Consider the following 19,711-nt stretch of genomic DNA (forward strand, 5'->3'; position numbering starts at 1 on the left):
ATTGGTTACTTCCATTATTTGACTTGCAGCATACTCTCTAGGTCTCTCTTTCTAAACTCATATATGTTTATAGGCTATTTCTAAATTAATATATGTTTGCATCTAAGCATATTATATTTACAAACGTTTTATGTCCCAAACATATTATGTTCTAACATATTAACATATATGTCCCAAACATATTATGAACATTATATACTTGCACTTAAAAATATTGTTTTAAAAAATTTGAGTTCCAAACATATAATTTTTATATCCAAACATATGAAAAACAGTCCGTGTGTTTGGCAGATGAAAAATTCTGAGAGGCTGAGGAGTAGTGCCTCAAGTGTCTTGGCTACTGGAGAGAGAATGAAAATCGGTCAGTATGACATAGTCTTTGCCTGGCTTCAGGTATGATTCCGGGTATAATTAGTGATTCCAAAGACAAATTGAGGAGTACTCGCAATGTAGATGACATTGGCTGTCAAATTTTTGTCAAAATTTTATTTCTACACAGAAAAAATATCACGAAAATTTTTCCAATTAAATTTTTATTGAGTTTTTTATTCACTTAAAAATTTAATTGATTTAAAATTTTTTTAAATTGAAAACAAAATAAAAACTAATTAGAACAATTAATTTCGTGATTGAAGACAAAAAATATTTTTTTGTGTGTATAGAAAATTCTGTCAAAATTTCATTTTATTTCCATATCAAATTTTGTCAAAATTTTATTTCTATAAAAATTTTTGTCAAAATTTTATTTCCATAGAAAATTTTGTCAAAATTTTATTTCTATAGAAAATTGTGTCAAAATTTTATTTCTATAGCAAATTTTGACAAAATTTTATTTCTATAGAAAATTTTGTCAAAATTTTATTTCTATAGAAAATTGTGTGAAAATTTTATTTCTATAGCAAATTTTCTCAAAATTTTATTTCTATAGCAAATTTTGTCAAAATTGTATTTCTATAGAAAATTGTGTCAAAACTTTATTTCTATAGAAAATTTTGTCAAAACTTTATTGCTATAGAAGATTTTGTCTAAATTTTATTTCTATAGAAAATTTTGTCTAAATTTTATTTCAATAGAAAATTTTGTAAAAATTTTGTTTCTATAGAAAATTTTGTCTAAATTTTATTTCAATAGAAAATTTTGTAAAAATTTTATTTCTATAGCCAATTTTCTCAAAATTTTATTTCTATAGAAAATTTTGTCAAAATTTTATTTCTATAGAAAATTGTGTCAAAATTTTATTTCTTTAGAAAATTGTGTCAAAACTTTATTTCTATAGAAAATTTTGTCAAAACTTTATTTCTATAGAAAATTTTGTAAACAATTTATTTCTATAGCAAATTTTCTCAAAATTTTATTTCTATGTAAATTTTGTCAAAATTTTATTTCTATAGAAAATTTTGTTAAAATTTTATTTCAATAGAAAATTTTGTGAAAATTTGATTTCTATAGAAAATTGTGTCAAAATTTTATTTCTATAGAAAATTTTGTCAAAACTTTATTTCTATAGAAAATTTTGTAAACAATTTATTTCTATAGCAAATTTTCTCAAATAGAAAATTGTGTCAAAATTTTATTTCTATAGAAAATTGTGTCAAAATTTTATTTCTATAGAAAATTGTGTCAAAACTTTATTTCTATAGAAAATTTTGTAAACAATTTATTTCTATAGCAAATTTTGTCAAAATTTTATTTCAATAGAAAATTTTGTCAAAATTTTATATCTATAGAAAATTTAGTCAAAATTTTATTTCTATAGAAAATTGTGACAAAACTTTATTTCTATAGGAAATTTTGTCAAAACTTTATTGCTATAGAAGATTTTGTCGAAATTTTATTTCTATAGAAAATTTTCTCAAAATTTTATTTCTATAGAAAATTTTGTCAAAATTTTATTTCAATAGAAAATTTTGTGAAAATTTGATTTCTATAGAAAATTGTGTCAAAATTTTATTTCTATAGAAAATTGTGTCAAAATTTTATTTCTATAGAAAATTGTGTCAAAATTTTATTTCTATAGAAAATTTTGTCAAAATTTTATTTCTATAGAAAATTTTCTCACAATTTTATTTCTATAGAAAATTTTCTCAAAATTTTATTTCTATAGAAAATTTTGTCAAAATTTCTACCAAATTTTTACAAAATTTGATTTCTATAGAAAATTTAGAAAATGGAGAGGAATATATTGGATGGAAATTGGAATCGAGCGGTACTTATTGATATGAGAGAATACAAACACTGAGACTTCAGTCTATTTCCATCTTTCGCTTTTTATGATTGTTATCAGTAATGTGCATTCAATATTTTTAACAATAATATTCATTTATTGATTTATGCTGTTAAGGCAATAGAGTGTGTGTGTGTGAGAGAGAGAGAGAGAGGTAGAAATATTGAAGAAGACAGAGAGTGAGACAGTCATTGACACTGGGTAAATTGTATCGAATTTCAAAACTATGCATTCATCAAATTTTGCGTTTTGAATATTGCCTGCATTATTGTATTGGGTGTCGATTCGATTGTAACAAAGTACAATTGCATTGGGATTCAAGTTATTAATCAACAATAAACTTTTTACTATTAGTGGATAATATTTCAATTCGGCAATATACAAAAACATACATACACATTTACATATATAGAACTATTTAAAATCTTCAACATCAACATGTAAATGTAGAAAATCTTTTACTTTTCAAACCCAAATTTATTAATTTTTCCTTTCCTTTCCAAATTTAGATTTCGCGATTCAAATATATACGGATATCAGTTTGTTTTCCTCAATGCAATATTGAATTCTTTTATAAACATTTTTAAGATTATTTTTAAGATTAAAAAAAAAACTTTTAAATGCGATCTTCTAACTTGTTGTTTTAATTTGAGAAATAATACAAATTTCTATGGGTCTAAGCAAAAAAAAAACAAAATGCGAGTAAAATAAATTCTTTATTCCATTTCAAGAGAAAATCAACAAATTAATACTACACTTAAAAAATTTGTTATTCGTAACATCAAAATTGTTTGGTAAAACAGCAGTTTTAGTTTGTTGAAAAAGGGAAATCAGCAGCATTTACTTGAAATAGCAAACAAATACTGCTGTATTAGCAAACGTGATTGCTAACAGTTTTGCCAAACATCACTGAAGAAATTACAAACTGCATAAATTGAAATACATGAAATTTTTCCACACCCAAAGAAATTTGTTAGTAGGAACAGCACAAAAGTCTGCTGAAAAAGGGAAAGCAGTCACTGTTTGCTGAAATAGCAAACATTGTCTGCTCATTAAGCTCGATTACATCAAAACAGGGTTTAGTTTGGCTGAAACAAACACAATTAAAACAATATTTTATGAATATCTATAGTATTTTCCCAAAAATATTAATATTTATCAAACTGAGGCACAAAAGCAAACAAAGTGTTTGCTGATCGCATTTAGGACATTGTAAGAATATTACAATGCAAAAATATACCAAAAACGACTTAAGGTTCTTAGATACTGTTTTGGGGAAAATTTAATTCTATTTTATTTCAAGGAATTATTGCGTTTTAATAAAGTTTCCATGACTTTCTTGCGTACTTTAGTTAAATTAACGGAAACAGATGAAAAAAGTTATACACAAATGAAGCATAAATGTTTACAAAATTCGTGTCTCCCACAAAATAGTTCAGAATTTCTTAAAATTTGTAAATTTTTCCAATAATGCACCCAAGTTGAACTACGTATGACACTACCCAATAAACACAGGATGAGCGTTTTTCAAATGCAACACCTTTTCAGTTTGAGGGTAGATATCATTTTCAACATAAATTCAACTTGACTTGAAACAGCTCATCTTCAAATTGTTTGCGAATTACAACCAATTTGGCAAAATGTTGACGAAAACTTTGAAAATGTGATGAAGATAATTGGAGAAAACTTTGACAAAACACTACCTTGAAATGCAACGAAAAAACCACATGGTTTTCAATACTACTTTGGACAACAAAGTTCGTGGAAATTTTTTAATAATCAATTGAAATAGCTTATAATAATTGGTAAGTAAAACTAAAACACGAAATGAAAACTTTAAGGAAGTCACTAAACTCAAATCTCTTTGCAGACAACTAAAATATTTGGATGCTGATTCTTGGACACATTAAGAGGCTGGCCGATGAAAAATGATAGTGGCTTATCGAAAGAGAAAGTTTCCATAAATCAAAGTGCAACCAAAAAAACTTGGTATTTATGCTTTTCCATATCAACAACTACTGGATGATAATTCACATCACATCGATAGTTTAATTTACATCGCATCATCGGTTTAATTTATTATTTTGTGAATTGAAATTGCTAGAAATTTATTCCAATTATCTGGTCATCAAGTTCTTGAAAATTGTCAGTATTTTAATAACAACAATTTTGTAAAACCAAAGTTCTTGAGGAAATCACGAAGTACGTGGTCAGTTGGAAGAAATACAAATTGGTAAGTCAAAATAAAAAGTGAAATGAAAACATAATGGAAATCACAAAACTCGATTGTTTTGCAGAAAACTAAAATCATTGGATGGTATATTCTTGGAAGATGTTGGCCGATGAAAAACCGATGAAGGGAACAACAAAGAAAAGTTTTCAGAAAACTTACAAAGTGCAACCAATTAAAACAAAGTGCAACAATTCCTATATCAAGAACTTCTGGATGAAAATGTGCATTACATCAATTTACATCCCGTCATCAGTTTGATATTTTGTGATTTCCTCTTGCTGGAATCTATTCTAACACACAAGCCAGCAAGTTCCTCGATAGTAATTATTTCAAATTGCCAGAATATTAATTAATAGTTATTTAACACCAACATTATGGAGGAAATGGAATTATACATGTAAAAATGTTTAAGATATTTAAAGTTGTATTCATAGTTTTATTTATTAATACGTTTAATAAGATAATTACATTTTGATTGGTATTATATTATTTTTTTTATATATTATTAATATTATTTTTAAGATTATTATATTTGTTAACGAAAAAAATAATAAAATTTACAAAATCCCTAGGAATTTAGTATTGACTTTCAGTTAGAACTAGGATTGACTTTCATACAAATTGTGGTTTGAAAGTATTCGCAACAATGCTAATTTTTTATTTTTCTCACATTGAAAACTGTTTGAGAAATTATTGAGTAGCGATGCATTTAAATTTGAGGATTACAATTGAGAAATTATTGCTATTGTGTTGAATTTTACTGTTGAGGGTAATGTCTGTTTTTTGATGAGAACGCGATTTTCTCAACTTGAATATTACCCTAATCCTTTGAAAAAATGTTTGAAAAATTATTGAATTTTAGTATTTTTCAAACGTTTGTGTTTATTGGGTAAAGACATTTTTGCAATTTTGAACTCCAATTTTTTCCTTCAAACTACGAAATTTTCTTTAATAAGCGAAAAATAATAATTTTGTCTAAAAAATTTTCTTGAACTTGTGGAAAATTATTTACTTATTTTTGTGAAATCGGCGTGATATCTGCGTTTCTAATACAGTTTTGTTAAAATCTTCTAAAATTAATCTCATTTTTCTATAATTACTTAATTTTTCTTTCCTAGTGGGTCACTGTTTTTTCAGTGTAAACACTTTTTATAATTTGTTGTTCGATAGACCGTAAAGTACAAAAACTATAACAGCAGACACCGACTGCTGTTTTTAGCAGACTTTTTTCTATGAGTGTACTACACTGAAAAAACAGTGAACCCACCAGGAAGAAAAATTTCGGTTAAATTTATAAAATTTTGAATATTTTTAGAAAATTTTAACTAAACAGTATTACAAACGCTGGCGTCACGCCGATGTTATTAAAATAAGTAACGATTTTTCAACAATTTCAAGAAAATTTATTAGACATAATTAAGTTTTTTCACTTGTTAAAAAACAATTTGTAGTTTCAAGGAAAAATTTGGAGTTCAAAATTGCAAGAATGTCTTTAATGTCATATGAAGTTCATGATGAACGCATTTGTAGTAAAATTTGCAAATTTAAAGAAATACTGAACTATTTTGTGGAAGACACGAATTTAGTTTATCTTTATGCTTCATTTGAGTATACTTTTTTCCTCGGTTTTAGTTAATTTAACTAACGTACACAAAAAATTATTAGAGTAAAGGAAACTTTCTCCAAACATAATAATTCCATGAACTAAAATAGCGTGAAATTGGCTTTAGTGAAATAGAGAGTTCACTTTTTTTTGAGTGTATAAGAAATATAAATATTTGTTTTCAAAGCAATAAGATTACTTTTCATTATAAATGGCATATTCTCTGCTTTATTATGAAACAAATATCCGATCATTTATCTCAAATAATTACAAAATAATCAAGCGGTTTAAGATCATATGTATAGGCAAATACTTTTGTTGAAAATTTAACGAAATTAAATTAACAGCATCATGAACAATTGTAAGCGTTCGTTTATTTGAATTTTCGTGTCCGATTTATACAAATTTTCAATATTAATAAAAAGAAAAATTGTAAACTTCAATCCAAATTGTCAGTTCAAATTAACAACCTGATAAACAAATTAATAATTAACCATAAATAACAACTTATTCTAACTCTTTTATTTAATTTTGTTGACTTTGTTACGTCAGATTAACAGGACAAATATTTCTGCTAACCACATTTGCATAGAGGTTTAGTGTAAATTACAAAATGATATATTTTAGAAAAAAAAACTACTAAAACAGCAGTTTTTTGTCTACTGAAAATCAGCATTCAGTGTTTGACGTTAACAGTAGTCATTTTTCTATGAGCGTATAGGGAGCCACCGTGGTGCAATGGTTAGCATGCCCGCCTTGCATACACAAGGTCGTGGGTTCGATTCCTGCTACGACCGAACACCAAAAAGTTTTTCAACGGTGGATTATCCCACCTCAGTAATGCTGGTGACATTTCTGAGGGTTTCAAAGCTTCTCTAAGTGGTTTCACTGCAATGTGGAACGCTGTTCGGACTCGGCTATAAAAAGGAGGTCCCTTGTCATTGAGCTTAACATGGAATCGGGCAGCACTCAGTGATAAGAGAGAAGTTCACCAATGTGGTATCACAATGGACTGAATAGTCTAAGTGAGCCTGATACGTCGGGCTGTCCCTAACCTAACCTAACCTACCTACACGGTTGAAAAAGACTGTTTTTCATATGTTTGGCTATAAACATTATATGTTTGGAACACAAATTTTTAAACACAATATTTTTGAGTGCAAGCATATAATGTTCATAAACTAGTATAACATGTTTGGGACATATATGTTAATAGTATGTTTGGGACATAAAATGTTTTTAAATATAATATGCTTGGATGCAAACATATATTAATTTAGAAATAGCCTATAAACATATATGTGTTTAGTTGTTGTTGTTGTTGTAACAGTTTATTGTGATCTCATCCATTTCATGTTATACGCTTGGTACATCAGCTTGTTGGCAGATCAAGGAACTCTGCGACTAAGATGGGGTGTGTCCAGAGTGATCTGGTGGTAAGTCGGGTTGGTTTGGCTGGGCAAGAGAAAAGATGACGCGTGTCGTGTGGCCCTTGGTTGCAAATTGGACAAACGTCAGCTACGCTGCTATCAATCACCGATAAGTAGGAATTGAGGCGGCTGCACTTGCCTGATCTTAATTGGGCCAAAACTACCCTAGTCTGCCGTGGGAGGTCTCTTTCCTCCGGTGCTATGGGCGGTGGTCGGACTCCAAGAACAGGATTAACCTTGTAGCTTCTCACCGCTTCAGCTACAGTATCCTCATGAATCCTGTTCAAACCTGCCTGGTACGCTGCTTGATCTAGAGGCTCTCTTTTATAGCGCTGGATCTCGCGCTCTAGATTATGTATATCAACCCTTACGTTCCTGGGTGGTGGTTGTGTATCCATAAGATGGTGGTTTGGATGATTACGTGTTATATGTGTTTAGTAGCTTGGAGCGCTATTTAACAGGGAGCGATATTGAATTAAGTTGGTGGTTGTTGCTTGTTATTACAAAATTAACATTTTATTTTTCCTTGGGCAATTGATCAGCTACTTCTTTGATCCTTACAAACTGTGTGGTCCGCTGTTCGAATCCCCGTCCGGCAAAAGGTAAAATTAAAATAAAAAAAATCATAAAATTGAATAATTTCTTCTACAATGTTTGTATTACAGAAAAAGGTGCTAAGAACTAAAAAATCTCGTGGAAGTGAGAAAGATGTCGGGGAATATACAATTGGGCAGAAACAAAATTTTGAGCATTCAGGTCGAAAACCTATGTTGTTAGCACCTATATTACCTGTTTATTTTCATAATTCATTATGATTGTAAATATATAAATAAATAAATAAAATTTTGAGCACAATATTGTTTGGGAGAATTTTTTTTAAGCATATAATATTTTTGGGTGCAAAATGCTTCCAAACATATCATATGTTCACATAATAACATATTGTTTTTTGGAAGACAACATTATTGAATTTGGATGCAAAAATACAAAATGTTTGGAACTTAGACTACCCAAACATATATTGTTTAGACCAATATGCTTTCAAACATATTATATATTGGTAGAGATCAAACATATAAATGTTTGGGCAATACCCAAAAATGTATATGCTTGAAGCAAAATATGTTTGGGAGTATATGTTACAGAAGCGATTTTTTGTGAGGGTGTATGAGCGTATATGATATTTTTATAAGCGACCTAGATATACAATAACAGCGCAGTTATCATGGTAAATATACCCTTTAAAGAAATCCATGCTGAAATAATTGTTTGGAGAATTTGGGAATTAATCACAATTTCAATATAATCACAAAAAATTATAGATTTTAACGTTCTCCAACTCGTTTTCACTAAGATTTGTTAATTATCAACATCAATCAACCATATGCGCGAGACTGCTTGTCGTCTTGTTATTATTATTATTTCGAAAGATTAATGGTCAAATCCCTGTTGTGCAATGTTGTAAACACCCTGTATTTAGCAAACGATACCACCTGAAGGCCCCCTATAAAATTATTTACTATTTATCTCTTTCTTGTACTAAATATTTCATTTTCCATTTGTTTCTTGATTGACATTAAAATGACTTTGATAGTATCGCACTTGGCGCAATAGTTTTTTTGGTTGTACAGTTGAATTCTTGTTCACAGTCAGAGAGTATTGAGCGAGCTTTGAGTATTGAATAAACGAGTCCTAACCTTAAAATTTGAGTTTTACTTTATTTCGAAAAAGGAACAATTTATTGCACACTTTCTACAAATCAGAAGTGGGATAATAAAGAAAAACAATCATACTTCTTGTCACATCATATTTTTCTTTATTCTGCGCCGAAAGCAATAAAATGTCCCAGAGCGACAAACCCGACGAAGAGAATTCCAACCTTGGAACACCAAATCAGAATTCAACACTCTTGGGAGCATCAGGTACACCCAATCAAAGAGGAACTAATAACGACGAATCTTCGATATTAGCGATACTGCTTCAACAAAATCAAATGCTTATAAATGCCTTGCGATCAGAGAGAACTTCGTACCACGTGATGCCCGATCTTAACAATACTATCAAAAAGTTTAATGGGAAGAGGTTGCCAACAGAGGCAAAGGATTGGCTCGCGTCCATTAATGGAATTGGTAATATGAATAACTGGCCCGATTCTTTTCGTTTACAGTGTGCCCGAGCAAATTTAGAAGGAGCAGCTCTAAACTGGTATTGTGCAGCAGAATTCAGAAGTTGGAGAGATTTTGAAGATGAATTCAAAGAAACATTTATTGGTCAACAGTCTACAGCTGAGCTCTGGGAGAAAATGGCAGGAAAGCATCAGGGAGACCAAGAGGATATAAGCGATTACTTCTTTGAAAAACTCCGTCTCACGCAACAACTTGGTTTAGAATTTGATGATGCCCGAAAATTCATAATAAAAGGTATAAAATCGATTGAGCTCAGAAAATTCCTTTTACAGAGACAACACATTACATTCAATGATATTATTTCCAATATTCACGATTATATTGATGCTGGTTGCGCTGAAGGGGATGTCATAACAGTTAAATCACAAGCACAACGACTTTTCAACAAAGACAAGTCCAACAGTGCACAAATTTGCAGTAAATGCGGCAAACCGGGACATTTTGCTCGTTTCTGTATAACCGAAACGTCTCAGCTTAAATGTTTCCGATGCGAAGGAGTTGGCCATGTCAAAAGGTTCTGCACCGCGCCCATAAAATGTTTGCAATGTCATAAAGAGGGTCATACTCAGAATAAATGTCCAGAAAAAGTAAGAGCAAACGCACCACAAACTTCAAATTTCGCCCGCAACAGAAATCACACAACGATTGCCACCACCACCACCACCGCCGACAATAATATTCACAACAGCACCAATAGTAAGTATTTCCAAGAAGTCTACGTAAATGGAAAAATTGTCAAAGCTTATATCGACCCAGGCAGCGCTGTTAATATGATGTCTGAGCACACAGCAAAAGATCTAGGTATTAATTTCAGTACACCAAATACAACACTTCGCATTCAAGGATTTGGACATGGATCTGTAGTTCCCATTGGTATTTTTGAAGCGAGCTTAAAAGTAGACCAAGCTGCTGCCGACGTTGAAATATACATAGTCAAAGACACAGAATTGTCCATTCCGCTGTTGGTTGGTCAGCCTTTCACCGAAAAAGAGCACATTACTATGGTAAGACGAGGAAAAACATTACGTTTCTTTGAAGAACATTCTGTCGAAGAATCAGACGATTGCCTGCAAAATATGGAAGTACCCACATTGCCAAAAACGAACATCAAATTATGGGTCAAAGAGGCAACAGTTATTCCTCCAAATTATGTTGGAATTATATCTACATATTGCGATTCTTCTGAAAATGTTGATTTATTTATAGAAAACACCCAGAACAGATTTGGAGCACTAATTCCAAATTGTATTGTAACAAACTGTACTGGAGAATGCTGTATTCCTGTTTTAAACATCACATCGACTGACATAAAATTTGAGAAAGACGAAAAAATTGCATGTGCAAAAATATGTTTGGAGAATAAATGTGATAACGAAATAGAAAATAACAACAACGTTACCATGCAGTGCGGCTTACTTGCAGCAGTAGACAACTTTGATTTTGATTCAGTTCAAATAGGCGATGATGTTAGCGAAGAAGGAGTAAAGAAACTAAAGAGCATAATTTTAGATAATTTATCTTGTTTCTCTTATGAGTTGAGTGATTTGGGAACAACAAAAGATGTTGAGTTTAAAATAGAATTGACTAGTGATGAACCCGTTACATTCCGTCCATATCGATTGAGTGTTTCAGAAAGAGAGTATGTGAGAAATGAGATTGAGATAATGAAGAGAGCGGGTATTATCTGTGATTCTGATTCAAACTATGCGAGCCCAATTTTACTAGTTAAAAAGAGAAACGGAGAGAGAAGAATATGCATCGATTATAGAGCGTTAAATAAAATAACAAAAAGAATGCAATATCCACTGCCGTTAATACATGATAATATTGACAGACTAAGAAATAAACAGATATTCACTGCACTTGATATGAAAAGTGGATACCATCAAATACCAGTGAGCAAAGAATCAAGACATTTAACAGCTTTTGTCACCCCCGATGGACACTTTGAGTATTTGCGTATGCCGTTTGGAGTAAGCAATGGACCAGCTGTGTTCCAGCAATTAATAAACAAAGTACTTGGTCCGCTACGTTTTACGATCGCCTTAGCATACTTTGACGATATTCTTTTGCCAGCTGATACAGAAGAAGAGGGGTTAGAAAATTTGCGAATTGTTATGAATGTACTAAGTAAAGCAAATTTAAAGCTTAATCTTTCCAAATGTAAATTTCTTTACAGGAGAGTAGAATATCTTGGTTTTGAGATAGAGTGTGGAGTATTACGGCCAGCTGAAAGTAAAATAGAGAGCGTAGTGAAATTTCCAACACCAACTGATGTTCATCGTGTGAGGCAATTTATCGGACTTGCTAGCTACTTTCGGCAGTTTGTTTACAATTTCGGTGTAATAGCGCAGCCACTAACAAAGTTGACACGAAAGAATAGCGAATGGCAATGGACAGATAAAGAAGAAAAAGCATTCCAATTGATTAAAGAGAAGCTCATAACTCGACCTGTATTGTGCATGTACTCCCCACATGCGAGGACGGAGGTGCATACCGACGCTTGTCAATTGGGGTTTGGAGGTATTTTGATGCAAGAGCAATTAGATAAAAAATTGCATCCCGTTGCGTACGTAAGTAAACAAACAACTCCTGAGGAAAGTCGTTATCACTCAACAGAGCTGGAGACACTTGCTGTCGTATGGGCATTGCAAAAGTTACGAGTGTATTTAGTTGGTATTAAATTTGTTGTCGTCACGGACTGTAACGCTGTGAGAAGTACATTCTCGAAAAAAGATTTAATACCTCGAATTGGTCGCTGGTGGTTGCAGCTAATGGAATTCGAATTTGAAATAGTACATCGAGCTGGAAGTAAAATGCAACATGTAGACACCCTAAGCCGTAATGCTGTAGGAAATTCTGGAGAAGTTGGGACTGTGGCAGATGTAGTTTCTTTGTATACAAATTTGAATGAAAATGAGTGGCTTTCTTTATTACAGAAAACGGATCCTAATGTTATTGAAATTATGAAGTCTCTTCACAAAACAGCTGATTTGGATGACTACGACAAACACATTATACAACAATATGTACTTAAAAGGAACGTTGTTTTTAGAAAAGTTGGTGATGATGAAAAATTTTATGTTCCACGCCAGGCTAGATGGAAAATTGTGAGAAATTATCATGACCAATTTGCGCATGTTGGTGTAGATAAGACTGTGGCGAAAATTAGAGAAAACTACTGGTTTCCAAGAATGAAAAACTATGTCAAAAACTATATCGGAGCTTGTTTTGAGTGTTTGTATCATAAACAACCCGGAGGTAAGAGACCAGGTATGTTACACCCCATCGATAAAATTGGTGTGCCCTTCCACACTGTACATTTAGATCATTTGGGCCCTTTCGTAAAAAGTTCAAAAGGCAACTCCTATATACTGGCGGCTATTGATGGTTTTACAAAATTTTGTATTTTAAAAGCAGTTCGCAATACCAAATCAACAACCACAGTTCGTGTAGTGGAAGAAATGGTCTCGTTGTTTGGCCTTCCAAATAGGTTCATAACGGATTTAGGAACCTCTTTTACTGGTGCACCCTTTGTTAATTTTTGTAAAGCTCACAACATTATCCATATAAAGAATGCTACGGCTACTCCAAGAGCAAATGGGCAGCTTGAAAGACTTAATAGAAGCATTACACCTATGATTGCTACAATGAGCAAAACACCAGATAATCGAGATTGGGACTGTTTCGTAGGCATTGCCCAATATAGTTTAAACAATACATATCACCGAACTTTAAAAAGTACTCCCTTCCGAATTCTTCTAAATTACACACCCAAAAACTTGTCAAGTGATGTACTTGAAGATGCCGTTAGACAGCAACAACAGGAGGATATTGAGACAATACGAAACCAAGCATTGGAAAACATCGTCAAAGAGCAAAGCAAACAGAGGCAAGCATACAATAAGGCTAGAAGTGAGGCAACTTCGTACCAACCCGGAGATCATGTAATGGTAAAAAGAACAACACTGCCAGGGGTCGGAGAATCATCCAAGTTGCTTCCACACTACAAAGGTCCATATATGATCACTGAAGTTCTACCTAATGACCGCTACAGAGTGTCTGATATCCCCGGTCTACAGAGAACTCAAAAGAAATATGAATCTGTAGCAGCCGTAGATCAATTGAAACGTATACTGACATTAAATGATGAAGTTTCTGATGGTATTGTGGATGAACAATCGGATAGTGATTCTTCCTGTGTTTTAAGACGAAGCAAGCGCATACAACAAAAATCAAAACAACATAAATAAATCGAGGACGATTGATAGGTCAGGATGGCCGAATGTAAACACCCTGTATTTAGCAAACGATACCACCTGAAGGCCCCCTATAAAATTATTTACTATTTATCTCTTTCTTGTACTAAATATTTCATTTTCCATTTGTTTCTTGATTGACATTAAAATGACTTTGATAGTATCGCACTTGGCGCAATAGTTTTTTTGGTTGTACAGTTGAATTCTTGTTCACAGTCAGAGAGTATTGAGCGAGCTTTGAGTATTGAATAAACGAGTCCTAACCTTAAAATTTGAGTTTTACTTTATTTCGAAAAAGGAACAATTTATTGCACACTTTCTACAATGTGAAATTGTTAATATTTAATCGATTCTTACATATGTAAATAATAATGATTATAGAAATAAAGTTATTAATACCATTGATTCATAGATGCATCCAAGTGGGAATATTCACATAATTATCTCTGCTCAAAAATCACAAAGAGCACATGCTCAACAATAAAAGTTGTTCGAAAACAATAGCTTTTAGCATGTTATATATTTTCCTTGTTCGTTGCATACACTCTATGGAATAGTTTTCGTATCGTAGTAGTGTATCATTACATTTCACAGAAGGAAAATCACCCTAAGATTTCGTTCGTCAAAAAATAATGTTCGTTATCAGCAGGAATGTTGGAGTGATTAAAGGATGTATTCGTCGCCAACGATTTTTCGGAGCAGCCGTAGGTACTACTACTGTAGTCTCTTAAGGTGGGAACTATGTTCGACGTTTCCACCAAAAAACTAAACTAGAAGTGCAAAAATATATATCGATGTCTTCATTCCAAAGTATGTTAAGTCTAAAAAGTGAATTTTACAGGAAAAAAATTTAAAGTTTTTTTTTTTTTTGGAATTTCTCAAAACCCGTATAAGATATAAATTGAGTTTTTTTCGATCTTAAAATCATGTTTATTATAGATTTTTTATATATACGAATTCAAAATAGTTATAATAAAACGTGATACGGTCAAAATTTGGTCAATATAAACTTGACGTATTTCTTTCAATTTTACATTTAAAAAACCTGAACACCCCTCATTTGGAAGGTGTGTGTGTGTAGAATGTTGCTCTTATTTTGATTTTGGAATTCACTCTTCAGTTATCAAAATGCCGTCCAAGCAAGAAGAGCAGCGTATCAAAATTTTGCTCGCGCATCGCGAAAATCCGAGCTACTCGCACGCAAAGCTGGCAAAATCGCTAAAAGTTGCCAAATCAACCGTTACAAATGTAATTAAAGTGTTTGGGGAACGTTTGTCGACAGCCAGGAAGTCTGGATCGGGGGGAAATCGAAAACCGGAAGCCGCTGAGACGACAAAGAGAGTTGCCGGTAGTTTCAAGCGAAACCCTAACCTCTCTCTCCGAGATGCCGCAAATAAGCTGGGTGTATCGTCTACAACCGTGCATCGAGCCAAAAAACGAGCCGGACTATCGACTTACAAGAAGGTAGTGACTCCAAATCGAGATGATAAACAAAATACGACGCACAGTGGGGTTTTTGATGTCAAAAGTGGGAATTAATTCGAAGTAGCTTTCCCTGTTTATAGTTTTAACTTTTTTCGGCCAAATTCACTAACGGCCATTTTCATGTACCTCCGTTAGGCTTTAACTGCCAGTTAACAGAAAGTAAATTGCAAATATCTTCTCTCCTGATAAATTTAACAGAAAGGTTTTCAGCAGTTAAGTTCCTAACTGACATATGGAATATATAGGCAAGGTGACAGAAATGTCCATAGTATGGTTTAAAAGTTCGTTAGCTAACGTAGCACTAACGGAGCTTCATGAAAATGGCGGTAAAAGACATAAAACCAATCAAATTTTAAATATTTTTTAGTCCACATTTTATTTGTTTTCCATTAGTTAATTTGCAACAAAAAAAAAAAAGAGAATGAATATCTGCTTTTTGATCTGATTCTTAACAATTATTATCATCATCGTCAGAAAATTACTATATGTATCATTATCATCAACACTGGCATTTTGATCACCATCAAGATTTGACTCAAATATCAACATTTGAATTGCTTCCATAGGCAAATTGTGGGGTTTCTTCTCTTTTAATTTCTCATTTCTGATATAACTGGATCCGAAGTATGTTAATTAACAGTCTTTTAAATATCTCTTCATTTGACTTTTCCATAGAACATTTTCGCAAAAATGCTCTCTAAAATTTTTAAAATCTTTGTTTCTAGCTTCTTGCGCTTCTTCCGACAACTGTCCAATTGGAAGTAAAGCGTGGTTAATTATTTCTGCTCCAAGTAATAAATATTTGTGAACAGTTGGGGACATATAGTACCAGGGGTTGAAAAATGTATTTCCATTTAATTTCGAAATGTGCAAAAAAGTGCGGACAACTTTTTCATCTATGCTTTCAAAAGAGTTTATTGTTTTAGAAAAAATAAACTTTTTTACTTAATTTGGCTTTATTCACAACTATTTGTCGACATATTTCTCGAAATCCTCTAATTTAAAGACTTACGAGCGAAACTAAATTTCATATAATAACACAAGTCAAATATAAAAATAAAAAACACAAAAATAATCTTATTAACCTGAGGATGAAGGTTCCATTATTATTTTTTTAATTATCGCTTTAGAAAACACTCAAAACTAATTTTTAAGACACCAATAATTTACATTTATATCGCACGCAAGGAAAACGTAAAATAACTCCAACTTCAAACATATATAGTGACACAACGGTACTTGTCAAAGACACAATTTTTGCGCTAGTGATGTGGAATTTTGTGTACTTTTACCGACTATAAAATTTTTTTCGGTTCTCCTAAATTTCATTTTTCAATTAATTCCCATTTTTGGTATCAAAAACCCCAATGTGCGACGGCCAAAGCGCGATCCCGGAGGCTGTACACGACGATGCTGACGAAGTTTGACTGCGTGGTAATGGGCGACGAAGCCTACGTCAAAGCCGACTACAAGCAGCTTCCGGGACAGGAGTTTTATACGGCAAAAGGAAGGGGAAAGGTAGCAGATATTTTCAAGCACATAAAACTTTCAAAGTTCGCAAAGAAATATCTGGTTTGGCAAGTCATCTGTACCTGTGGCTTGAAAAGCAGCATTTTCATAGCTTCCGGGACTGTCAACCAAGAAATTTACGTGAAAGAGTGTTTGAATAAACGTATGCTGCCTTTCCTGAAGAAAAATGGTTGTTCCGTACTGTTTTGGCTGGATTTGGCATCTTGTCATTACGGTAAAAAGGCCATGGAGTGGTACGCCGCCAACAACGTACAGGTGGTTCCCAAGGACAAGAACCCTCCCAACACGCCAGAGCTCCGCCCAATTGAGAAATACTGGGCTATTGTCAAGCGGAACCTAAAGAAGACCAAAAAAACTGCTAAGGACGAACAGCAGTTCAAGGCAAACTGGATATCTGCGGCGAAGAAGGTGGATAAGGTGGCTGTACAAAATCTGATGGCAGGTGTCAAGCGTGAGGCCCGGCAATTCGGATTTGAAAAAGCGAAAGCCTAACTGAATATTTTTCCTGAATTTTATACTAATTGAACTTGAAAAATAAATTTAATTTGAGTTTTTAAATAAACGATTTCACCGATTTACACGCGTTTTCCCTTGACCAAATTTTGACCGTATCACCCTTTAGAATATGGCTAAAAATGACTTAGACCACTTTAGACCGAACAAAGCTGTTTGCCTAATCCGAATAAAAAACAACGAACTCCATCAAAAAATGCTAAGTCGACTTAGCGTACTTTGGAATGAGGACATCGATATGTTAATGAATATATTTTTAGGGGTGTGCGCGTGACACGTGAGTCGTGAACAAAATCGAAATCAACTCTCGTGAATGTGCGTGCATGGCACTAAAATAAATATGTCGTGCGTGAGCGTACGTGAGAAATAAAATCGGTTCGTGAATGTGCGTGAATAAAATTTCTGCAAAATCACGCTCACGAAAAAAATCAAGATTTAATTCATACTCGTATGTTAACTGAAATTAATTTAGCTCTAGTACATTAGTACATTCTATTTTTGAATTTTGTTACCTTTGCTTATTTCCGTTTGGAAAATGCTGTGAGTTTCGTGAATCACGAGAATTGTCGTGAATCGTGCGTGAGTCTTTAAAAGTAGTTCGTTCGTGAGCGTGCGTGCGTACTGGTTTTCATTTCGTGAATGTGCGTGAGTGTGATTGGCTACCACACGTATCGTGCGTGAGCGTGCGTGAATAAACACTTTGCTTCGTGAATGTGCGTGAGTGTGAGTGAAATTTCAGTCACGCGCATTTCTCTAATATTTTTATCAAATATATTGAAATAATAGATGGAAAAGGTCCAGAGCATTGATTATGAAAATTTGCATATTCCTAAATTTAATTGATTCAACATTAAATCTGCAAAAACAGAATAAAGTTATATTTTATTGTTGCAATTTTTTTTTTAACTTGATGGGGAATGATCCAATGAATTATTAAATAAAAGTAACAGTGTTTCGCGCTAAATGGTCAATTTAGCGCGATAATGCCAACTTAACACTGGCCTCAAAGCAGAAAATATGCCATATTGGGAGTTGAGTATTTGTCCTTGGAATCACTCATTATACCCGATGTCTGGAAGATGGGTAAAGGTGAATCAAGGTGAATCGTACAGACCGATATCCCTTTTCTCGCCAGTAGCCAAGACACTTGAGGCACCACTCCTCCCCAGCCTTGTGGAGAATTTTCCAGCTGCCCACCATCAACATTGACTCCGTAAGGTACATAGCACGACGACAACCTTGTATGCCATTTCAGCACACATTAATCAGTCCAAGCCGTGTCATAGGACGGTCCTCGTGGCGCTTGACCTATCGAAGGCATTCGATACGAACAACCATGCCACACTATTCGTGGACATCGAGAATATGTCCTTACCGGCAGGAACCAAGCGTTGGATTCTGAATTATCTGTGCGGACGCCAGTCATACGTGGAATGCAGGGACAAGAAGTCAAAACCCCGTAGAGTTAAACAGGGAGTTCCCCAGGGTGGGGTGATATCTCCGGCACTTCTGACGGCGTCGAGATTGTATCATACCCCATGATTCTCGGGGTCACATTCGACAGCCTTTTTTTTCGTCCGCCCATGCCACTACAATTTGTGATAAGCTCCGCGGTAGAAACAAGGTCCTCAAGTTGCTTATCGACAGCACTTGGGGTGCGGACAAAGAAACCTTGTTGACTACATATAAGGCAATTGGCCGGTCAGTGGTAAACTATGCAGCGCCAGTGTGGACACCTCACGCAGTGGAATAACATACAGACCTGTCAGAACGCTACCCTTAGAACTGCAACAGGATGTCTCCGCAGTACACCCCTGGATCACCTTTTTGCGGAGACCAAGATCATCCCAGTGCGTCGACACAATTACATGTTGCCAAAGCAGTACCTCTTGGGTTGCCATCGAAGTTGTCAACCGAATCACCATCTTGTGGATATACAACCTCTATGCAGGAATCTAAGGGTTGATCTTCACCTTCTAGAGAGCGAGATCCAGCGTTAAAAAATAGGGCCACTAGATCAGGCAGCATACCAGACAGGTCTGAACAGGATTCATGAGGATACTGTAGCTGAAGCGGTGAGAAGCTACAAGGTTAATCCTGCGCTCGGAGTCCGACCGCCGCCCATTGCACCGGAGGAGAGAGACCTCCCACGGCAGACAAGGGTAGTTTTGGCCTAACTAAGATCAGGCAAGTGCAGCCGTCTCAATTCATACTTATCAGTGATTGATAGCAGCGTAGCTGACGTGTG

This window comes from Haematobia irritans, chromosome 3 (genome assembly GCF_050003625.1).
Source record: "Haematobia irritans isolate KBUSLIRL chromosome 3, ASM5000362v1, whole genome shotgun sequence".
Taxonomy (NCBI): domain Eukaryota; kingdom Metazoa; phylum Arthropoda; class Insecta; order Diptera; family Muscidae; genus Haematobia; species Haematobia irritans.